This window comes from Protopterus annectens, chromosome 1.part0, assembly GCF_019279795.1.
Source record: "Protopterus annectens isolate FY-2018-M chromosome 1.part0, PAN1.0, whole genome shotgun sequence".
NCBI classification, from domain to species: Eukaryota; Metazoa; Chordata; order Ceratodontiformes; family Protopteridae; genus Protopterus; species Protopterus annectens.
In genome coordinates this window covers 374444063-374469678 of record NC_056725.1, presented here as the reverse complement: position 1 = coordinate 374469678, position 25616 = coordinate 374444063, and positions in this window count along the sequence as shown.

Below are 25616 nucleotides of genomic sequence, written 5' to 3'. Positions count from 1 at the left end.
GTACAAGCTGGATGTTGTATATGTCACCTGTGGCTGGCTACAAGCATTACTGTTTTTATAAGCATTAGGAAATACAGTGCTGATATAAGTATACAAAGCTGATATAAGTATACAAAGCTGATTTAAGTATGTATTTTTGCTCTGTTTCAGTGATATTTAACAGTCCTGTGCTCTTAGGTTGTAGCTGTTAACAGAATTCTTCAATAGCTGTGTTTGTTGTGTTTTGTGAACATATCTCAGGCTTAATTAAGTTCTAAGGTTTCTTTACTTTTGTTCTGTTTCAGTCTCCATTATTATTTATGTGTGAAATATTGGTCAGTAGCTCTTTGTGTCTCTGTCTGACTGCCTTGAGGGTTTAACTTAAGACAAGTCTTTCATCTTGGTGGGATAAAGGAATTAGTTCTGTAAGGCTCTGCTGTTTTGTGCCCTCACCCATGGCTGCCTACAAGCATTACTGCTTCTATAAGCATTTGGAACTACAATGCTGATATAAGTATACAAAGCTGATATAAGTATATATTTTTTGCTTTAACCGTTTCAGTGATATTTAACAATCCTATGTTCTTAGGTTGTAGCTGTTAGCAGAATTCTTCAATGGCTGTGTTTTTTGCATTTTGTGAACATATCTCAGGCATGTGTTCTAAGGTTTCTTTACTTGTATTCTGTTTCGTCTTCATTTTTTCTCCCACTCTCCCAGCCAATTGTTGTTGTGTTCTTAAAACTTAGTGACTATAATTTTGATATTGGACACGCCTTCCAGTCCCATCTCATCAGCCCATTCTATTGTGTACAGTCAGATCATTTGGGAAGGCTCACCCCCTTAGTTTCATAAGCTTGGATTACCTTCTGTTTCCTCCCGTCCTACTTAATTAAAAGAAAAAAGAAACAAAAACACTTCAGTCAGCTGCTTTACTGTTTTGGTGTCTCTTCCTACTTTATTTTGCTTTTAGTTCTTCTTTTTGATAGTGTTCAATTGCATTTATTCTGCTGCATTTATTACTGCTTGCTAGTAGCCTGATTAAATTGCAATTGTTACTGGATGCTGTCCTTCATTGAAGGTTGTGCATCAGGCTGTGGTAACGCGCATAAAAATCAACAACTAATCATTTAGCGGACCGAGTTCTTCTGCAACAACAACAACTATAAGTGTCTTAGTTTCCATTAAAGGACTTGGGCTTCAGGCCAGTTATTTTACATTAAGAAAGTTTGTGGTCTGCTCTGCTGTGGGAGGAGAGGGTAGTCTCTGTCCTTCTGAGCTGGGACTTGCTGAATGATGGCCTATTGTGCTTGTTTTTTTAAGTGTCTTTTTTCCGTTTTAAGCACTTAGGTTCCAAACTGATTATTTTTCATTGGGAGGATTTGTTGTCTAGACTCTTGTGGCAAGAGAGTATAGCCTACACCCTTCTAAGATGGGAATTGCTGGTTGAAGGCTCATTGTGTCTGTTATTCTGAAAGTGTCTTAGTTCTGGTTTAAGCACCTGGGCTCCAAAGCAGTTACTTTACATTGGGGAGGGTTGTGGTCTGGACTCTTGTGGTGGGAGAGTATGGCCTACACCATTCCAAGCTGGGAATTTCTGGTGAAGGCTTATTGTGCCTGTTATTCTAAGTGTTTTTTATTCTGGTTAAGAACGTGGGTTCCAAGCCACTTACTTTACATTAGGAGGATTTATGGTCTAATCTCTTGTGTCAGGAGAGGGTAGCCTACACCCTTCTGACTGGAAATTGTTGGTTGTAGGTCTATTGTGTCTGTTATTCTGAAGTGTAGTAGTTATTTTGAAGTGTCTTAGTTCTGGCTTAAGCACTTGTGCTCCAAAATCAGTTGTTTTACATCTGGAAGAGTTGTGGTCTAGACCGTTGTGGTGGGAGAGTGTGGCCTACACCATTCTAAGCTGTAAATTGCTAGTGAATTGCCACATTATTTAAACAGCCTTCTGCTATTGTGACTGATTTTATGCACTTTTAATTTCTAGTACTTCTGCATTTTATAGCAGAGGCTAGATTCAGACTCACTGAATCTAGAATGTTTTGTATCACTTGAGCACTAAAACTAGCTCTTCACTGAGATACTGAAATAGCTGAGGCATCCGTTGCTTCTAACTAACTGCAAATGCATGCGTTTGCTCTAATACTTCACTTTACTATACTTTAATACTTAATTTGTATTTGTATTCCACTGTCTGTTTGAATTGTCTGAACTATTTTTTGCTCACATTTTACTGTACACTGTATTAGTTCAGCTGTAGCACTGCCCAGTTCCAAGTTTGCTATTTCTGGGTCTGTTTTGTAACTTCCGAGCATCAACTTCAAGCCACCTTTCTTAGTAAAGGCCCTTCTGCACCCTTGTTGAGGAGAGTGTTGTCTGGGTCCCATCTAATCGAGGGTGATTGGACTAGAGCTCAGAGAGAGCATTCTTATTGGCTAGTTTGAGTTAAAAAGGGCATTTTCTTGTTTTATTTAAGCCCCACATTTGCACTTGTTTGCATGTACCACTCCATCATACATTGCCACGTTGTGCTGGTTACCATTGGTGGTTCCAGAAGCAAACATTTTGTTTGTTAAATTTTCCCATAGCATTTTGCTTGTGGTCCTCCAGTGGTTTCTCGCAGCTCTGCTCTGCTGTTAGGTGGAACACTAAGCCTAGCCTCAGATGTACCAACACACCTCTCACCCACTAGCCAATCCTAAGTGTGACCTCTTTTCCTGATCATATAAATTTGCCTATCACTATTGATGAACAATTTCCCAGAGTTTCTCTGGCCAGCTTTGTTGACATGGGCATCCTGAGGCAGTGTAGCAACTGTCTTATGTTCACCAACAACCCTCTACTCCTAGTATACAAACACACAATGTATGAGAGATGCAACTATATTAAGAACCTTGACTCCATGCTTTCTCACACATCAGTCAGTACATATGACAATGAGCGATTTGCCGGCATGCACACCTCACCTCCTACTCCATCCAAACCCATCAAATACCTACACATGTGGAGGTCATTAACAGAAACATACCTAAACACCAGAAACCTCCATAGCACTCTACTCTATATATGATACTTCCTCTGCAGAACACATTACACATAATAGCTCATGCACCAGTGTCTCACCAGTCAAGCCCTAAAGGCAAAACACAAAACCAAGCATATTAATCATAGGTGATTCCATCATGAGACACACAGATGCCCCTCTCACCAGGCTGGATAAGGAAAAGGTCATGGTCAGCTGTCTGTCAGGTGCCACGATATGCCATATCACACATGCACTCAAATCTCTCAACAACAGGTACTGTTATGACTCTGTCATAGTCCATGTTGGTGTGAACAACTTAAGATGTGCCTCTCTGGACTATATGAAGAGAGACTTGACTGAGCTGTCAGACTATGTCTCAGGCAGGTATGTCCCTAGCCTTAAGCAGCATTTTACCTTCACCTAGGATCATGCCTCAGTACAAACAGAAAATGATTGACTACTCTGGTGTCATTCTAAGAGGATCCACTATCTGTCAGCCTGGGACAAAATGATTGACAGACCTTGATGCTTTGCCAGAGAAAGTCTTCATCTGTCACCCCTGGGATTTCGACTGCTGGCTACGGCTCTTGCCAGCCCCATAGTGCCTTTTTAGGCAGTGGCTCAAGAACAAAATTCCCAATGTAAAAACTTTATCTAAGAGCAAACTCAAGGTTATGCTGCTAAATGCTAGGAATCTCAGCACAAAACTACACTGACTGGAAGCTGTCCTCACCTTGGAAGATGCAGACATTTGTGCACTTAGAGAGACCTAGTTCAAGGCTGTGGAGACCACCCCAGCTATACCACACATTCAGACCTCAAACTGAAGGTGTGAAAACTAAAGGAGGTGGTGTATCAATATTCATTATAAGATAAGTACACCTCCAGATTGGTTAAACGGTATGACTCCCTGGAGACACTTCAGGTGCAATTACCTGTTGGTAGGCCACCTGTTCAAGTCATTGTCAACTACAGAACCCTCTCCATGAATCAGGACACCCACTCTGCCTATTTGGATCTACTGCAGTCTCTCTAGATACATCTAAACACCATGGTTTTGGGCAACTTTAACTACCCATCCATTGACTAGGTAAATTATTCGTGCTCAAACTCATTTGGCCAATGGTTCCTTGACTTCATTAACTCCAATGCCTTGGACCAGCTGGTTGACACCCCCACAAGGGGTTCCAACATGCTGGATCTGCTGCTCACCAATATGTGGGACCACTGTAGCGTCCCGACTGTGAGGGGCCTCCCTGGTGAGATCTGATCACAATCCATCTCATTCGAAGTAACTCTCACACCTAACCCCATCCCCAGCAGCAACTAAACTAAAAAACTTCTCCAAAGCAGATTATATCCTCTTATGGGATGGTATAAATAGCTTCACTGCATCTCCTCCCTCAGATGGGACTGGCAACTATGCCAAGGTCTACATCAAAGCTTTATACAAACACCTGTATAACTACATCGACTCAGCCATACCATGTAGGATCAAAACAAGCTCCTCAAGGAAGAGCAAACCTGCCTGGTGGACAGCTACCATTAACAGGCTTTATGATAAGAGGAAAAAATTACTGTCTAAGAATAACAAGGAGTGAGCCGTCCCAAACTGGGAACACTTCCTCCTCACCCTAAATAATCAAATAAGACTTCTTGTGAAGTCTTCCAAAGCAAACTACAAATCTAAATTAGCTTCATCAACTAAGGACAACCATAAGGCATTCTTTAGTTACATCCGTAACCTAAAAGGAAAGTCCCAGATTTGTGCTGAACTGGTAGTTAATGATACCACATATACTGAGCCTATGGACATAGCTAACCTGTTGGCTGACAAGTTCTGTGAAAACTTCTCTCTTCCCACCACATGTACCCCATAGCATCCCTACAACCTGTCCCCTGCCTTGTATCTCTAAACAGAAAGTTGTAGATGCCCTCTTTAAGGCCAAAAACACAGCATCTATGGGCTGATAACATCCCAGGCTGCTTCCTACATGGGCTCCAACATGAATTAGCAACACCATTGGGAACTGTTTTCAATCATAGTCTAAGCACTGACTTTGTACCAGCTGAATGGAAAACAGTCACCATTATTCCCTTGCACAAAGAGGGTGTTTCCACTAACCCCAGGAACTATAGACCTATTAGCCTGACTAGCCTTATCTACAAGCCCCAAGAAACCAAGTTCTGTGCAAGTACAGTCACCAGGGGCTAAGTCTTCTTATAAAATCCAACATCCAACAATACAAGACAGCATTCCTTCTTCCTGGAAATAATTTATTGATATTCACAATTCACATACCAGTTTCGGCTGAATAAGCCTTCATCATTCAGCCAAAACTGGTATGTGAATTGCGAACATCAATAAATTATTTATTTTAAGAAGTAGTGGTGTCTTGTATTGTTGCTTATCTGTAAGGCCATAGAGCGAATCATCATGGACCTTATCAATGAAGATATAGGTAATCTCCAAACACTTGACCCTCCTCAGTTTGGTTTTGTCAAAGGGAGATCATGCCTGTTAAACCTGGTGGACTTCTTTGAGACAGTCACCAAGGCCTTGGATGAGGGGAAATCTGTGCATACAGCCTACCTGAACTTAACCAAGGCATTTGGCACTATCCTCCTTGCAGGCATCATTGACAAACTTACCCAACTAGGCGTCAACCCTTATATCATTAGATGGGTCACTAACTGGATCACTGATAGAACTCATATAGTAAAAAATAGGGGAATCCACCTCCAACAGCAGACCTGTAACTAGTGGTGTTCCACGGGGATCAGTCCTGGGATCTCTACTGTTTGGAATCTATTTTTCTGAAGTGCAAGCAAAAACTAAAGGTCTGTGGCTGACAAAGTTAGATGATGACGGCAAACTGTGAGCTGTCAAAGAATCTCCAAATGATGTCAACATCCTACAAGAGGGTCTTACAGAAACAAATGACTGGTGCTAAAGTCATGATCTTAAACTCAATGCAAAAAATGTATTATCATTCCTTTCAGTAATAGTGATGTTCCTGCTAACTACCACATCAATAGCAAAACCATAAGTATGCACTCAGTGGTGTGAGACCTAGGCACACAGGTTGACAGCAACCTTACCTTTGACCACCATGTCTCTACAGTGATAAGAAGGGCGTTCTATATTGCTCATCTCATAAGTAAGGGCATTGCCTCCAAAAAAAAAGAAGTTATAACCTCCCTGTACTCTTCCCTCATCAGGCCAATAATTAAGTACAATGCCCCTTTTGGTATGTACCTTTCTAAGCACCTGCAGCAATCGGAGAAACCATAAAATTTCCTCACAAGGAAAATTCAAGGTCTTTACCATCTGTCCTATGGGGATCATCCAAAATCACTGTCACTTTATTCTGTTTCATACAGACTACTCAGAGGTGATCTCTGACTTGCATATAATGCAATCTCTGACCCTGCATTATTGGAAATGCTTCATATCTGAAAGCCAAATGGTACATGGGTTACTCGCTCTAAAGTCCTTAACCTGGTATGTGGCATTAATAAAACCTGGTGGAGGGAGAGATTTGTCTCCCAGAGGTTACCACACCTTTGGAACAGACTTCCACTTCATGTCAAACAGAGCACCTTATTGACCCTCTTCAAATGTAATCTGGACAATTGGATGGGTGACTGTAAAAGGGGTTTTATCTGTGTCCCTCTTGGACAAGGGCACTAAGTGCTGATTATAGAAATAAAGGTAAGAACTTGGTTAGGCTTGTAAGGACCCTATGATAGTTAGCCTAGTAAGTTCCTATGATCCTATGTAAGTTATTTATTTCTAGGGGGTAGTTAACATTGATGAGCTTAAATGTTAATGTGCTCAATAGAAAACCAGCCCTAGCACTTAATGATAGCCAATATGTGCTTTGTGAGGTTATACAATGGTGTTCTGCTGTGCGCTTAATGAATCCATGTGATCTTGTTGCTGACCTGGTGGTCTTTCACTCAGTTGATGGGAGTTTCTTTGTTGCATACAACTCAAATACAACTGACTTGCATTTTTTATAAAACTTGGACATTGTGTCTTTCCCTTTCTTATGAAAAGTTTGTTTCGTAGGGCACCATAAGTATATTACTGCAGCATTATCTACATGCTACAACTGGATGTGTTCATACTAAGCTATTTATTTACCATTTGTTGACAAACTTTTACTCTGGTCTAAAGACCCTTTTCAGGCAAGGCATGGGCCATTAAAGCAAAGAAGACAAAACATGAAAAAACAAATAATTTCAATAGTGTAAAAGACAACACCACAGACATCACATGACTAGGTTAACACACAGCTAATAACAGGAGAAACATCTTTGAGCTCTGTCAGTTATGAAGTTGTAAATGTAGTGCAACCAGTTAGTATTTTAAAAGTAAACATCATGACTGTTAGACAGTTGTATGACTCCTTAAATCACAAATAGAGATATTTAGATAAATGTAATTTATTTTAGTATGTCAAAAATAAAATAAAACAAATAAATACATGGAGTATGAGACAACACATTATTGTTAAACATATTTAAAAAAAAAAAAAAAAAAAAACAGAAAGGGAGAAAAAAATGTGTGTGTGTCTATATATATATATATATATATATATATATATATATATATATATATATATATACATGTATATGGATTCACTTCAGAATTCCGAATTCCCAAAACTTCGAATTTCATATGATCGAGACCATATGATCAAAGTTTTAGAACTTCGAAACTCTGAATATACCATCTCTGAGATGGTACTACAGTGAGGAAAATGGAGAATTTCCATTCCACGATGTATGCAGATTTCTGTTCAGAATTTCGAAGTTCTAAAACTTCGATCATATGGTCTTGACCATATGAAATTCGAGGTTTTGGGAATTTGAAATTCTGAAGTGAACCCACATACACACACACACACACATATATATATATATATATATATATATATATATATATGGATAGATATATATAGACTGATATTTATATATGTGTGTGTGTGTGTGTGTGTGTGTGTGTGTGTGTGTGTGTGCGCGCGTGTACATATGTGTGTATATTAATGCAATAATCACCATTCTTTTTTAAGACCCAATTGCAATTTGGATGCAGTACTTATAAAAGGAAGATCCCTAATCTGCACAGTTTCCATTCTGGGGTGAACAGATAGTCTTGAAGGAGAGGGAGGGGGTAGGTATGATCAGTGGTCCATTCCGGTTACTGTCATTTGATGTCAGTATTCACAAAAGTAAAGTTTTGTATTTCCTTTTTGTAAAACTCATATAAAAATATCACTAAATGTAAAAATCACTTTTGTGAACAAACCAGTGGTAGTTGTTATTTATTGCAGATGCATAATGCTTGTCTAGCCAACACTTTTGAACCATATAACAGAGTTATTTTTGGTTGCAAACATGTAATATTCTTAACATTCTAGTAGTGTTAACATTTGGGAATATTACTTAATAATAACCATTTTTTTAACCAAGTAGGCCTACTGGAATAATAACCATTCATTAACCAAGTAGGCCCACTGGAATAATAACCATTTGTTAACCAGGTAGGCCCACTGGAATAATCACCATTTGTTAAACCAGGCAGGCCCACTGGAATAATAACCATTTGTCAACCAGGTAGGCCCATTGGGCACACAGTCCCTTTTCAGGGGCAACAGAGGAGCAATGTCTGGTTAAGTAACTTGCTCAAGGTTATACAGTAGGCAAATGAGGGCATCAAACCCTGTACCATAGAAACTTCAGTGAAGAGCCTTAACACTCTGTGCTAACCTCCAGACTCTGTGCCATCTCCTAGACATTCAGTATTACACTATAAAGCTCAACTATTTGGGCATGGATTTTTTTTTGTAACTCACTCAACGTTTCTAATCTGGAAATATGGACTTTCCTTAGCTTGCATGTACTGTACTGGTACAGCATAGTCCTATAAAGAAATGTTGGTCTGAATGAAATAAAGAGAATAGTCAGCCCAAATCAAATGTTAATGTACTCTGTCTGAAATGTATTAGTTACATTTTTTCTTATTTGGCTTCAGGTACCTCAACAAGATGATGTCAAAGTTTGTTCTGCTGTTGCTCTTCATACTTCTGCTTGGATCAACAGCTCTTCAAGATGGAGTTACCCTCAACAATCAGCCAGACTCTATCAGGAAGATCTGTGCTCAACTCCATATGCCTGAGTATTATCAGAGCAAGTCTTTATATGAAACGGAAGCAAAGACTCATTTTGATAATGGCTGGGCCAGCTTTGTCACTACTTTTACTATAGAGAAATGATGCTTGCTTACTTTGTGGAAGAGCTCCGAACTGGATGGAAGCCCACAAAAGTTTCCTAGAAGGTGCCTACCAAAATGATCAAGATGTCTTTAAAGGATCCTTTGTTGCCTTTAACTGCAATTGTGATACCTATAAAGATCATTATAAGTTGGAATTCCCAAGCTTTGCACGTTTTGAAAGGAAACACCTAGTCAGAGCAGACACAATAGGGAATGATAGTTTCTGGACCAATTAAATGAGAAACAGGGGACTGTGTTGTCGCAGGTTCACCAGGTTCTGCACCAATGAAATGAGAAACAGGGGGCTGTGCTGTTGTCACAGGTTCAACACTTTCATTCATGCTAATTCTACTCAAGCTATCCAGATTTGCATTGATCGTCACGTTAGTGGAAGTAATAATAACTTGTATAAAAGTAATAGCAGGTTTCTAATCACTGATGTCAGACGGAAATCAAGAAATCCTGTAAAATATCATGGGATTGACAGCAGAAAGTTTGTGGTTGTTGGCTGTGATAGTAACATGATGCCAGTACATCTGGAGAGAAAAGACACACGATAACAGTGCATCTGCAATCATTCACATAAATCTCAGAGTCTTCTTACTGCTTTTCCTTGAGCTCTAGGAGAATGACTATGCATTCTCAGACAACATCTTTAAATAAGGGACTGCTTTAGTTTTCCTATCATGCAGCTAGCTTTATTGAATACAGCTGCAGTTTTAATACTGTGTAATATTTGGTATTAATTCTTAACAAGTAAAGACAAGCATGCTATACTAAACTATCAGCTATAATTAGATTGACTGCAATCTTATAAGTTGCTCTTGGATGTAAAGAACATATACGTCAACTTTAGTATTTCCATGGTAAGAGGGGTTTGGCTGTACTTTCCCCTAAATTTAGATACTTAACTCTGAGGTTGTTGCATTTTGACTTACCTAAAAGTCATTAGTTGTACCTTTTTCACTCAAGGAGCTTTTTCAAGATATAGCAGTCTAATTGCATAAAAGAATATGCATTTAGGCTGTTTTAATATTTTTACTTCAGGAGCATCAATTGCAATACAATGATACTTTCCATAGAAGTATTCTCAATATGTTATTGGAATTGTCATTGTATTGTTGGTTGCTATGCCCACAATATTTGTCTGTTATGATATGCACCATGGCACAGTAGCTGGTCATTTACAATTAATTGCCATAAAATTCCAATTGATGTGGAACATGAATATTTACAGACTTCAAGCTATATTAAAATGACAACTGACACCACAGCTTACTACTCATATTTGTCACAGCACTGCAGTGCAATAGCTACTGAAACAGTGCAGTTGGCATTAAATACAACACTGTCACAGTAATGTGCTTAGTATGACAACATGAATGTTGTGTAAATCATTACACACACTGTGTAGAGTCTACATGTTTGACAGGTTTTTCATTTCCTTCCACGTTTGAAATACATGCAAACAGCTGAAATGGGAAGGCTAGCTTGGGCCTAGATATGCATATGAGTGGGGAGAATGTGACTATCTGTCCCATGCAGTGGAATGCTATCCCATCCTGACTTGTTCCTGCCTTTTGCCTTTTGCTTGCCAGGATAAATACTGGCCCTGTGTAACCCTCAAGTTTAAAAAACAGGCATAGACAATGGATATATGCCTATTCATGACTGATGAATGCTTTCTTCCATTATATGGAAATATATGTAATAAACCTAATTACTATCTTTGTATTTTGCAGAGTATTAATTGGCGTCAGGGAAATAGTTATCATATGTGTTACTAGTATTTAGATTTCAAGGTGCCTTACCAGCTTAACTAAACCTCACATGGACCCCAATTTAAAAATAGGCATTTTGCTGTTATTCACAGTCGGTATATACTGTTACCAACCATGTTCTTTTCATATTGCTCTTATGTGTAAATGGTGCGCTCTGGGTCAGTTTCTCAGTAAAATTATGATCAAGAGGGAAGCCATGTATGACAGATATAAATGCAGGTTCTAACTTTGAATAACCAGCAGGCAGGGTACTCACAACAACTGCAGATCCTCCATTTGTGAAGGACAAATATATTTTCATAAATCTCCAGCTGGTTATTCTAACAGACCCAAGCATCTTTTGAAGGAGAGTAAGTCTCCCAGAAAGCAATCTGCAGCATCTGCCCTTCATGGCAAATCATTTATAGGTGAGATTCCCCAACAAGCCTATCAGGGCTTCACCAATTTCAGCATTAACTTTATGTAACAAGGAACATTTTGAGGTCTGTCAAACCCTGCACAACTGGTGTACTTCTAGAGCTTCCAACTCAACCTGTCCATAAACATCTGCCTCCTTTCAAGGTGTCTTATGTGGGAGAAGGAGAGAGCAGGAATAATGTAAAAAAGTCACCTTCTTTTATAGATCTTTACATTCCAGATTTGTCCACTTTCTCTCAAAATCCATTCTGTGCTAGTGGTTTGGTGTATGAGCCCATACTCTGTCAAATACATTTTTTTTCTGTGGAGTGAAGCTTTAGCAGTTTTTAGCACATGAGAATCCAGAGCTAAGACAGCTAAAGCTATAAGCCCATATCCTACATTCCTGTAAATTCTACTATATAGAAAAGGTCATTCACATTCAGGTCATTAACATCCAAGAAAAACAGGGTCTACACACTCCTAAAGTAACTTTAACCAGACCATAAAGTCAGCAGTGCCTTTATAAAATTCAAAAATCTTGTCCTAAAGAGAATACATACAGAAGAAACTACAGGAATTCTGTTCTTAGACCTTTCAGTAGCCTTCACTATAGTTACCCACTTTCATCTACTAGATAGACATGCCTTACCCTAACTTGAGCAAGGAATCCTTAAAATGGTTCACCAGCTTTTCCCACAAAGCACATACAACATTAATGCATAACTTTTCTGCATTGCTCCTTATTCCTGAGTTTCAGGGAGTTTCCCAGAATCATGGCTTGATGGAATGCTTTTATTAGTATATACAATCCACGTGTGGCCGAACTACATTTAAACAGGTATGATTGAATATGCAAATGATGTCATCTGTTTAGCTTCTACATACCAGGCATGGCTTTCCAAAGTCCATTTCTCTTTAGCACAATACAATGACTTGCTTTATACAGGAAATTCCTTGGTTTAAGTGTATTTCATTCCCCAAAGAAGCACTTATTACAGATCACTATGTTCATGTTTTACAAATCTTTGATCAGATCATGTGTTGTTGTAGTACACATCATAACTAATACAAATTGTTAAGGGTTATGCACAAAGTAACAGCATTACTCCTCTCTTGCTGTACTGAGTAACTAGCCATACACTGAGCCATACCCTTCTGTAAGCCAGAGCAATTTTCACCATCTAAGATAGCCTAGTCAAAACCTGATGCAAGCTGTGTCTTCAGCACACAAATATTCTGCGGTCAAGTGCACCAAAGCATATGTATAAACCTCAGTTATGGGCAACCCCCCTATGCAAGGTCAGCAAGCACTGTACCTCCTTAAATAAATAATCAACTCCATGGTCTTTGTATATGGGCAACAGAGCATTCCCCTTTGCAGTGACCATAAATTGCTAGCTGTACCTTTGGTGAAACATTCAAAACTGGCATTTGGTCATGTTCACAGCTTTCTGTAAAGTCACATCATCCTACCACAAGGTGGCAAAGCTTACTTGAGAAGATACCTACATCTTTGCCATGGCCTTACTGCACTCAAATGGTACACTCTTGAGAAAAATCTCCCCAGTCTCTACATATTCTGCCCAGCAATGCAACAAGGCTCCCAGAAGAATTGTTAACCCTTTGTCACCCCTCCAGGGAGCTAAGAGCCAGTAAGCTTCATATCATGGAAGTCCCTAGTACTCAAAAAGCTATGAGGGCAAAACCTTTAGTGTCCACAGTCACCAGATATAGAAATGTGTCTCCACCACACTGCCAAAGTACAAGCAGACATAATCAGAGGGAATATCCTGTCTGTTTTCACTCTATCCACTACACACATATTTGTACACTGATACACCTCCTTACCCCCATGTCCACTTTCCCTAAATCTTTCTCTTCTAGTGTCACCTAACCTAATCCCCACTTCTGATGTGTCCACCCCTATTTCTCTGGTCATTCCTGGTGATTAGTCCTCCTTATCCTTGCTTGTTCTCCACTATTCCTACCTATGGCCTGTCTTATACCTTCTGCAATGCCACTAGCTTCTGCCAACACCTGTTTTTTTCTATCTGTCTATGACCATGAACTTGTCTACTAATGTTTATCCATTAGATTTATTTTAACTTTCACATCCTTCTGAAGCTATGTTATATAAGGTGTCTTAGCTAGAACCCATTCTTATAGCTTTTGCTAACGTTTGCATTTATTTAAGAAGCATATAAGTAAATGACTGATTCTTTTGATAACAATACAGTTACATAAGACAGTAAGTAATTGCCTTGTGTGTGAGGTTATAGATGAAAAGGGTCTTTTGACCAGTCCACTTAAGTAACAATAGTTAACCATGGAGACCATTGATCTAGATGGACCTTTTTTAGACTCAAGACTGAAGCATTGTAGAGATACATGACTTATTTGGAGTCAGGCAAATAGAGGCAGAGAGGATCAATCCTTGGAGTATAGGAAACAGCTCAATAACATCACTTAGCATTAATCCTCTGCATTAACTACTTCCTTGCATTATTACCTATGGTCACTGTGCTCTGGATGGAGCTTTATTCTTCAGGTCTCCACTGAAAAAGCATCATAGGATCACTGGGATCTGCCTGCTCATTAAAAAAAACTTAAAGAGATAAATAAATATATCTGTAACAAATATATACTCTAAATCAGATGGATGAGATATGAAAAATCATTATATACACTTTGTAATTCTTCATCTTTGTATGTAACCCTTAAATAATCTGATACACTGTTTTTTAATACTATGATAGGAATGCACCCCTTCCTAAATCAAAGTATGATTAAAGTTCATGAAATCAGTATTGTTTCTGTCTTTGATGTTAGCCAAAAGTGCTCTTTGCAGCACCCGCAAAGTGCCCAGTATTGACTCCTTCTGCAATTTATACAGAGTTGGATGTATCTGTAACATGTCTAAGTATGATTGTAACTTCTTTTTTATTCTAGCAATGCTATAATTGTAACTTCTTTTTTATAGGAGCCATTGTTCCTACTACTATTGGAACCATCTGAGTATCCTTCTTCCACATTGCTCTCATTTCTGATCAATGCTTCTTTTGTCCTTTTCATGGACGACTACATCTGGTTTTCTTGCATCTATTTTTTGTAATGGGTGAGCCAATGTGATATAAACTTCATCATTTTTCTATAATGCTTTGTGTCTCATGTTTCCAATGTTTTTGAACCACTTTAATTTTATAATGTTTGCACAATCCCCAGTGCAACAGTCTTGCCACATGATATGCCTTTCAGTATGCAGTCCTTCTACCACTAGTATATCACAACCAGCAACAAGATGTGCGACTGTTTCCAATTCTGTTTTACAAAACCTACATGTGTCTGTTCTCCCACATGTTCAATAGACCTTGTAAACCAATGTGTATGTAGTCCACTATCTTGGGACGCCAATATTAACCTTTCATCTTTTGGTTTAAGTTCACCTCTCCTTATCCATTCCTGCATTCGATCCTGATCAACAAGAGGTCGTTCCAAGAGTTTTCTATGCTTGCAACTATAATTATGTTCCACAGGATCTTCATAGATACGTCTCCAAAATGTATCTATTTCTTCTTTTTTACGATCTTTAATTCCTTTTGCATTGTTTCCCAACTCTCTATAAAACTTTTTTGAGAAATCAATAAATTGCTTAGTTTGTACTTTTCCTTTATATTTATCTGCATATCTTTTATGTTTTTCTGCCTGTGCTGATATTTTTAATTTATTATTTGCGATAGAGCATAATAGATCCTGATCTGATCTGATACTGTGCATTGCTTTTTGTATTGATTAGTTTTGCTTTCTCCTTTGCATAAATATTGCATCACATTAAATCTCTTTTTCTTTCCTATGTCCATATTTCTTCTTCAGATCTCTCTTGATCCTCCTATTTATCCTTACTTTGGAGAATCGTTCCATCATGCTGTGATTTAACCTGTTAGACTTTCTACACTAAATCCTTCACTTCTCAGGTATTCCATAACTTCAGCTTCTATTTTTTAACTTCTGCTTTACTAATTGTCTATTCTATGTGCCTTCATTGTGATGTTATTTTTTGTATTGTGAAAATTTCCATATCTACATGCCTTTGCCTATATTTCTCTTTGAATATTTTTGGGGCTGCTTTTTTGTATTGATTAATTTGGCTTTCTCTCTTGCATAAATATTATACCACATCAGATCTCTCTTTCTTTCATATGTCAATATATTTCTTTTTTATACCTTTCAGAAATCTCTAGATTTTGTTTTTTATATTTTCAAACTTCTTCAGTTGCTTCTTTTTCCAAATAGACCAAGGTTTCTTGGTCTGTATAATGTTTTTCATAAATCTGTTGTATTAACGAAGACAAATTTTTATTTGAAACTTCTGACACACAGCAGTATTAATGTAGTCATGTCATGATATGGTATGACATGATGTGATTCAGCTTCCTTTCCTACCAGTCTTTCTTCTGTGTTTTTAACTGCCGTTCATAGATATCAAACCCAGCTGTGTACAAAGTAAAAGTCAGTCATGACGGTTATTCTAAAAAGAACTGTTATTACCAATTTTTTTTCTAAATCACTATTACTACACAAGCATAAGTTAACCATATTTGTGGGCAGTGTGATGGATCAGTCTTTTGTATTTGTGCCTCTCAGTGTATGAGGTTCAACTATGGTAGATGGTTGCTGTCTGACTGGAGTTTGTATGTTCGCCTTTTATCTTCATGGGTCTCCCCCTCAAAGCATGTTGCTTTGGTTAATTGGCTACCCTCAAAAAACATGGCTGGCTCAGATGATTTATCTGGTTTACAAAAATGTATTTAATGATAAAGCAATAATTTATGAAGAGATATGTGGTATAATTCTGAATCCAGTGTTTAAATCAAAGCACAGGCTATAGTTAGTACATTTCAACAACTTTGATAGGTGATGTCAAAGGTTCATAGGTTCAGAAGATGATACTAGGCTTTTGACCCAGAGGCCCTTATAAGCCTAGCCAAGAATTTTGCCCATGTTCCCTCAGACTCTGTCCAGCAGGGACACAAGTGGGATCCCAGGGGTATATTTTCTGTTTCCCATCCAGTCGTCCAGGTTCCTCTTAAACAGGGCTAGAGAGGTACTCTGCTTGACATGGAGAGGGAGTCTATTCTACAGATAGGGGAGTCTTTGGGGCAGAAATCTATCTTGCCAACAAGTTCTATTAATATCACAGACCAGGTTAAGGCCTTGCATGTGAGTTGCGAGAGTGGAGTTTGTCTTATAGATATGCAGCAACTCCATCAAGGCTAGATCTGAAATGGCCTTGTATGTCAGACACAGGTCACCTCTGAGTAGTCTGTATGAGACTGAGTAGAGGGACAGGGCTTTTAGCCTATCTGTATAGGATAGGTGTTTGAGACCCTGGATTTTCCTGGTCAGGAACCTCTGTGGTCTCTCCAACTGCTATGTTATATTATAGCATCTTTAAAATATATCCTGACTAGATGTTTTTAGATTAACCCATGCCAGCCATTGCTACTTTATTCTGTTTGCTAAGTTTCTTGCCTGTATTAATGTATTCCATTAAAGTTTCTCTTGACATGCAAATTTTGTCTTGTCCATTTTATGGAAAATGTGACTGTTTAATTTTAAGAGTTGTACTGTTGTTCATTTCTAAACACCAGTTTGCTTCTCTACTTTGGTACAGAATTTTGTGATGGTGGATAACCTGCTGTTGTCCCTTGGCACACTATGCATTGCAATATATTGTGTCTGAGTTGCAGTTTACATGGCAATATTTTGTAGATAAAAACATGGCAGACCAGAGTGAGGTTTCATGCTTGTTTACCGATGCCTGGGTTATAGAAAAAGGTGCACTGCAGGAAGGTATGTTTATCCACAAGCAGATGATTGCACATATGTAGTAATGCTAGAATAGTCTCAACTTTCACCTTTAATTAGGCTTCAAAAGCAAAATAAAAACACTTAGTAAAATAGTGTCATGCATGCTAACATACTCTAAGAAGAATAGTTATGCTTCACACATACACCTGCACGTATATTGCCTTACATTATATGATATAATGGCAGAAGGACACAATTTGCCCCTCTAGTCAGCTCACTGAATGCATTCAATATGCAACTGTTACCTCCTTCTAGTAAAGATTGTCTAACCCCTTCTAGCTAGCTCATGTTCTCTTGAAAAACCACCGTGGAGTTTCAACCGACCACCTACTCATGCATTCTGTTCCAAGTGTCCACTACTCTGTCTCTCTTTAAAAATATGCTTTCACAGGTCCAGTTTAAAAATTAGTACTCTTCAACTAAAACTGATATCCCCTCCACTCATATTCCTCCCTTCCCAGTTCCTAGTGTCTAATATGCATGTTCAGTAATTTCAGATGCTGTTCATAATCCTTTACCTCCATCCCACTGATGACCCTTGTAGCCTTCCACTGGACGCTTTCTAGTTGTTTCACCTCCTTTTGGTTGTAAGTTTCCCAGAAAAGCAGACAGTCTTCTAGATGTGGGCTCACCTGTAACAGAGCAGAAGTATAACAACGTTAGTAATCTTTGCCCTACAGCATACAACTCATTATTTTATTGCCTGCTCCTGCTGTCTCTTTGGCCATCTCATTTTTTGTTTAGCATGTTCAGTTCATATGCAACCTTTCAATTGTTATGCCATAATGCAGACCCTTACACTTATCCACACAAAATCTCAGTTGCTACCTTTCTGTCCACCTGCAGAAGACTTCCAAACTCCTCTTCAGGCTTTTTCTTCCCGTGTAAGAATATGACCCTAATTTTTCGGTCATCTGCAGGTAAATTCTCTCTGTTTGTCACTGCCTATAACATATCAGAGAAGAATATGTTGATCTGTGTGGACCCCAGGTCTGACTCGAAGAGTACTCTTCTGGTCACCTCCCTCACCCATGGTATCCTCCCTCTATCACTCATTGCGTTCTTCCTTGCAGCTATTTCCCCACCCACTTTGTACATTTCTGCCCTACATATAGCCATTCCAGGTTACTAGTTAGTCTTCAGTGGGGTACTCAGACAAAGATCTTACCAAAGTCCACGTGAACCACATTCATCGGGAAGTTCCCTGTTGAAATTCTGAGACTTGTAAGTGTGCGTCATGGAATTATGAAAAGTAACTATGAAAATTCAAGAGAACAGCAAATGTCAAACATCACTAATCTCCTTTATGATTGCTTTTTGCAGAGAGTTAACCCCCCCCTTGCACTGCACCCCCACACATTCTGAACTTATGGATGCTAAGATTGCCATACTGTTAAAAAATGGAATTTCCAGAGAATCAGCATTCTCAGTATTTTATTTACTCTTTGTTGACCAGGCTAATAGCTTCTTTTCAGGGAAACACAAGGTGGTATTTATACTACTAGGGGAAATTTTGCTGGGGCATCAGGGAACTTCCCCTAATCTTTTCAACAGGTGCTGTGAGATGTTTTACATCTACCTGAGATACCACCATTTCAAGCAGATGGGTACACAGTTTAACATCACATCTGAAGCACAACACACTGCAGGAAAGGTAAGTGTGCTGCCTATTGTATCACTAACATAATAAACTACGTACATGCAAGACCACCGTTTTGCTCATTCTGTCTCACTGTTTTAGTGCTCACATTAATGAATCCCAGAATATCAAATGGTTACCTCATCAGGACTACCCTGTCCAGCTCTTCTGTTACCCAGATGCAGAACTGCAGGACATTAATGAAAATACAGGATGCTAACTTGTCCATAGACCAACTGGGCAAATGAGTCAACATCGAATATAAATATGTCCAAATATTAACTGATTGCATTAGTGAAAATGATTTATGATAAACAGCAGAAAATCCAACCAGACTGGCAATATCCTATGTATCATACTGCAAAACCTGGGATATTTCTGCTCCCCATGTATGCTTATAGCCTTGTGTTATCAACACATATCACAATGTCATCATGTGTAAATCAATATTAAAATCCAACTCAGTCATAAATAAGTTATCTCTTCTAGAATTTACCACTGGAAACTATGATGATAAAGATACCATATGTATGAAAGCATACTGTGACACTTTCCTCAGTAAATTTACTCAGGAAAGTCTATAAAAGTTATGTGACATTATGTTTTACATTTATGAAAATATACCAGTTAGACATAAATATGCATATACATAATCATAAAATATACAACAGAAAGAAAACATTAGGTACCTCTTAAAACTCAGAGTTTACCTCAAATGTAAAAACAAACCTAGATTATATCGAACCTATTTGCATGTCTTAAATCTGCCATAGCTAACTGCACATGTAGCTGGCTCTGAAAAGCAGTAGTAAAGGATTGTCTAAACACATCTGAAAATGAACAGGAAACTCTTTGAATCCAATATGTTATCAACAAAAAATGAAATGGTAACCAAGCTACAGGACAATTTAAATGTACTTGTAGAAAACTTCACAGCCAGTAAAAAAACATACGTCAGAGAGCTATGGGTAAAAGGGAAATATCTTTAAATATATATATATATATATATATATATATATATATATATATATATATATTACAACTGTGGCTACAAATGAAATTAAAATTAAAAACGTAAGTTCCATGAAAATCTAACCAAACCATCAGTCATGTTAAGCAGATGATTAGGTCTCCATTCTTAACCAACTTGATATGTGTTTTAGACACAGATGACAAGAAATTCAACTTTACAGCAGAGTGAAGTAAAGCTCAAGTAATGAATCTTGACATCCATTTCAAGAAAACATAACTAGTTGGTTATGATAGGAGAAATCTAATCCTAAGAGTATGAAATGATTTGCAGTTTGGAAAGTTGTAAGACACTTAGCAGTACCATGCAGACAGTGTCTGTAATTGAAGTGTACCTCTCTCAGTAGTCAGTGATTTAAAAGGCATTTGTTGCATTAGCAGAAAATGCATTACAGATTTCTAGGTTGCACAGGCAGTGACCAGAAACTAATTGTCCTTCTAATGAACAAGCAGCTTTAAAAACTGTTAGGTAGTTCATTCTACTACACTTTCTTTGTGTGTGTGTGTGTGTGTGTGTGTGTGTGTGTGTGTGTGTGTGTGTGTGTGTGTGTGTGTGTGTGTGTGTGTGTGTGTGTGTGTGCGTGTGTGCGTGTGTGTGTGTGTGTGTATAGCTGGCCTTAGGCATAGGCCAACTAGGTGGCCGCCTAGGGTGCCGCTTTAGTAGGGGCACTTTTCCAGTATTTATTTGGTGTAGGTAGACCAGGATGAGGGCACTGGGTGGTGTGGTGGGGGGTGCCATGGTGCCCTTTTGCCTAGGGCACCAGCTGACCTAAGGTCGCTCCTGCATGTGTGTTTGTGTGTGTGTGTGTGTGTGTGTGTGTGTGTGTGTGTGTGTGTGTGTGTGTGTGTGTTCATGTGAGTGTGCGTGTGTGTAGGTATGTATGTGTCTGTATGTGTGAGTGTGAGACACCTTTGTGGTGACCAGCACTGGTCAATGTTAATGCTCTAGTGTGAAACTCTCCAGTTTCTTTTCTGCCTCCCTCACTGTTTGGCCTAGGTTTAGTTGTGGAATTGCCATTACTGTGGTTGCACCTGCCCTATTCCCAAACTATAACATTCTGACTCCCTTGATAATCACTAATTATCAACAGTTTACTTACATTCCAGGTGATAACTCTCTAATCTTACCTAACTACCCTAGCTAGCACTGCTGTATGTTCAAACCTCATCCCTTCCAGCATCCCATGTTGTCTTCTCCTGGCTAGCTACTGGTCTATCCAGTTCATTCTTTCTCTTACTTGTTTGCCCCACCATTCTCCAACCTTTACTTTCTACAGGAATCTTCTTAGTTTCTGCTTCATCCAGTTCCTGAGTCAGCACTTCATTTCCTGTTAGACACCTCCCATATTCTCAACAGTAACTTCCTCCTTCCTGCCCTCTCCACCATCTCCTACCTTACTCAGCCTTATATGTCTTTTGCTAGCTAAGCCTCACTTTCTGCTGGATCCTTTACCTCCCCCATGCCTTCCCCTGTCAGCTCCTTGCTTCCCATCCTTGTCCATTTCCCATTCTCTCCTGTTACAATCCTTGCACCATTATTCATACTCTTGGCTACTATAGATCCTCCCTTTGACTTCCCCCAGCAGTGGCTACCTCTGCCACTGTAATATCTCTACTTGATCCTGCTATCTACCTACCCATGTTCCCTCCTTCCATGATACCCCACCTCCTATTCTTATTTCACACAATATCCTCTGTGTTTATGCTTTCCCCACTTCAGCCTCCCTATCCCCCACAGTCCAACCCTTCCCTTACATTTCCATGAGCACACTGCCATCATACCAGAATATGCCTTGCACACTTCACTCACCTGTTCCCTTCCCCTCTCCTTTAATTCCTGCTACCAATATCCAGTTATAGTAATTTGCCTTTCTGTCTCTGAAAAGCACTGCTGAAAGCAGATGTCATCAAACCAAGGAGGTTTGGCATTTCACCCATCACCTCTTTAAGTGTCTGTCTGTCTGCCTACAGCATTATATTCCATAACCCGGGTCTTAGCTACAAACACATTCAGAGTGGCTTTGAGGACTAATCTTTGAGGCACATCAATGGATGTTATAAGGCAACAGCAGCTGTTACCTCACTGTTTACAGAGGTAAATGGTGAACTATCCATTATAACATACTGAGCAGACATTGCCTTTTCAACTACTGTGGAATGACTAGGAGATGGCCTAACTGTCACAAGTCTGTAGTCTAGCATGCTATTCATGAAATCTACTGCAAGAAAACCTGGCTATTTTTAAGTTTATATTCTGGGGTGTAAATTTGATAGTAATCTGACACACATACGTTAAATTAATGTTGAAATGTTTAATAGATGTTTAAGGAAAAATATTGGTAGGCCATGTCTTACTACATATTTTCATCTGTGTCCTGTGCTGTAGAAGCCTATGAGTCCCTTTTTAAAATTTAAAATCAGATGATTTTTTTACAGACTTTAGGAGGATTTTAATCTCAAAACTTTCATTTCTATATTTATCATTGTAGATTTAATAATGCCTTTTTAGTCTCAAAGCTCCATGCCTGTTTAATCCCTGTCACTTCGGTATTTCCACTTTCTATTTTTCCTGTCTACTTGCCACTCCCCATTCTTTCTCAAACTTCCATCATATTCCTCTTCTCCAATATCCCACCTAATACCTGCTAGTTTTTCACATCATACCTCTTTCTCATGCTACACTCTTTCCACTCACACACTCTTCTTCCAATTCACTGTTATTCAGTTTTATATATACCTTACTGTCTTCACCTATCCATGACCTGCTACCCTTCCTCGCCTTCCTCATCATGACCAAAGCCCCACTCTAGGCACTTATCCTCTGGTAATATCCTCTCTCCTGTCTGCCAGTATATCTTTGCAAATTTTCAGATATCCCCAGCCAGCTTACACTCCCACATTAGATGCAGCCTGCTTACACTTCCACATTAGATGCAGTAGCACTGCCTCTTCTTCCACACACTTCCAACAATCATGGCTCATCATGGTTTAACTCAGACCTTCTGGGTATAGGTGCTAATTATATAAAAAGGCTGTACATTGTCCCTACTATTCTAAAGCCTTATGTTGTACCATATCCCCTTTCACACCTCTGGCTACTATGGGGATGTCTCTGTGTCAGGCCTTCTGGGCATTCTCTATTGCACGCTGTCCCCTTTGTCTCCTCATCTTTTTGATATACATTACATCCCCTCATCTTCTAAACACTTATCCATTATCTAATCACTTCTAACATTTCTTAATTTTCCATCAGCCTAGCTAACTCCTTATCTGGAGATATTTGCAGAAATTCTGATTCTGTTGCTGAAATTGCTCCTTAATGTCTTTAAAAGTTGTTATCCCCCATCCACATCCTGCAGCTAGTCTGGGTATAATATATTCTGTTCTGCTATGTTATACAGCTTCCGACCACTCCTCCACTATCTAACCAATTTTCCCGTTTCATTACCACCTGTTTGTAGTTTATCCACTTTCATTTATGCTGCCTCCAATATATTGTAAGCTGTCCTACTCAATGCCACTCCCAGCTGTGTCTCCCCTACTCAATGGATTCTTTAAGGCTACTGCATGTAATATTATGCTGCATTCACTAGAGGCACTCCTTAAAATGGAGAACATCAATATCTGTGCAGTGACTGAGACCTGGTTCAAGGCTCCAGAGAGCACCCCTGCACTACCAGGCTATAACTCATACCACACTTTTCATACATGTAACCTGGACCAAAACACCAAAGGCGGAGGTGTGTCCATATTCATTAAGGATATCCAAATCTCCAGGCTAGTTGCTCAGCATAATGCATCTGAGGTTATCCAACTGCAACTAACTCTGGGCAAAACTGCAATCCAAATTGTAGCTACAGATCCCCCACCATGCCCCAGGATTCCCACTCCTCTTTTCTTGATGTACTGGAAAATATTAGGGTTCAACCAAACACCCTAATAATGGGCGACTTCAACTACCCCACCATTAACTGGGAAAACTACTTGTGTACCAACTCCTTAGCTCAACTCTTTCTGGAATTCATAAACTCCAATGGCCTGGATCAACTTATCTACATCCCCACCAGCGGCAACAATATCCTAGACCTAGTCATTACCAACATGAGTGACCAATGTTCCACACCTGAAGTCAACTCCTCGTTGGTCCAATCCAACCATAAGTTAATCACCCTTGATATCCACAGCCTGCCCCCACCCCTCATTAAGGAAACCATGGTAAAATATTTCTCCAAAGTCAACTTCATGCTTCTTAAGACAGAAGTGGTGAACTTCATGACAGCCATGCAGATGGACAATACAGTTACAACTGCTGAATCCTACACAAATGCACCCTATAAGCACTTACACGAGTGCATGGATCCTGCTATCCCAAACAGAACCAATATGCTATCCTCCAAAAAAAGGAAGCCAATCTGGTGGTCCCCTGCCATAAACAAACTGTACAACAGAAGGAAGAAACTGTTGCGAAAGAGAGTAAAATCCCATGAGTGGAGGAGCTCCCTGGTTAGCCTCAGTAAGAAGCTGAGATCTCTTATAAGATCCTCCAAAGCTAGCTACAAAAACAAAATCACCACTAATTTTAAGGACAACCACAAAGCATTCTATAGCTATGTCAAGAATCTCGATGGCAACACCCAGATCTGCTCTGAGTTACAGCACAACGGCACAAAAATTACAGAACCAACTGATATTGCCAACATCCTGGCAGATAGGTTCAGTGTTAACATTACCTACCCACCCCCTAAAGGGCCCATATCTATACAGGAAGAATGCAGAGTCCCTGTAATCACAAGTACGCAGGTAAAAGCTGCACTCTCTAAAGCCAAAAACACAGCATTCATGGGACCGGACAACATCCCAGGCTGCGTTTTACATGAACTTCAGAATGAACTGGCTCCCCACTTAATCACCAAGTTCAATGATAGCCTCGCATCAGGCTTTGTGCCCAATGAATGGTGCACAGCAACAGTTATCCCACTCCACAAAGGGGGAACCACCGCTGATCCCTGGAACTATCGACCTATTAGCCTGATGAACCTGGTCTGCAAGGCCATGGAACGTATCATCATGGAACTCATAAACAAAGACATTGGTAACATCCAAACTCTGGATCCCACCAAGTTCAGGTTTGTGAAAGGCAGATCATGCCTCCTGAACCTGATCAACTTCTTTGAGGCAGTCACCAAAGCCGTACATGAGGGTAAGGTGGTTCACACATCCTATCTTGACCTCGCCAAGGCTTTCGACACCATCCCCCATTCTGGAATTATAGCTAAACTCCCTAAACTAGGTCTAAATCCCTATGTCACAAGATGGGTTGCCAACTGGCACACTTTCAGAACCCACACTGTGAAAGTTGCAGACCCCAAATCTGACCTCAATGCAGTGACAAGTGGAGTACCACAGGGGTTCCTTCCTGGGACCTCTCCTGTTTGGTATCTACTTCTCTGAAGTGCAGTCTAACACAGAAGGCCTCTGGTTAATGAAGTTCGCAGATGACTGCAAACTAGGAGCCATAGCCAAGTCCCCAAATGATGTGGACATCCTACAGAAGGGCCTCGCTGAGACAGATGCCTGGTGTCAGAGCCATGGCCTCAAGCTCAATGCCA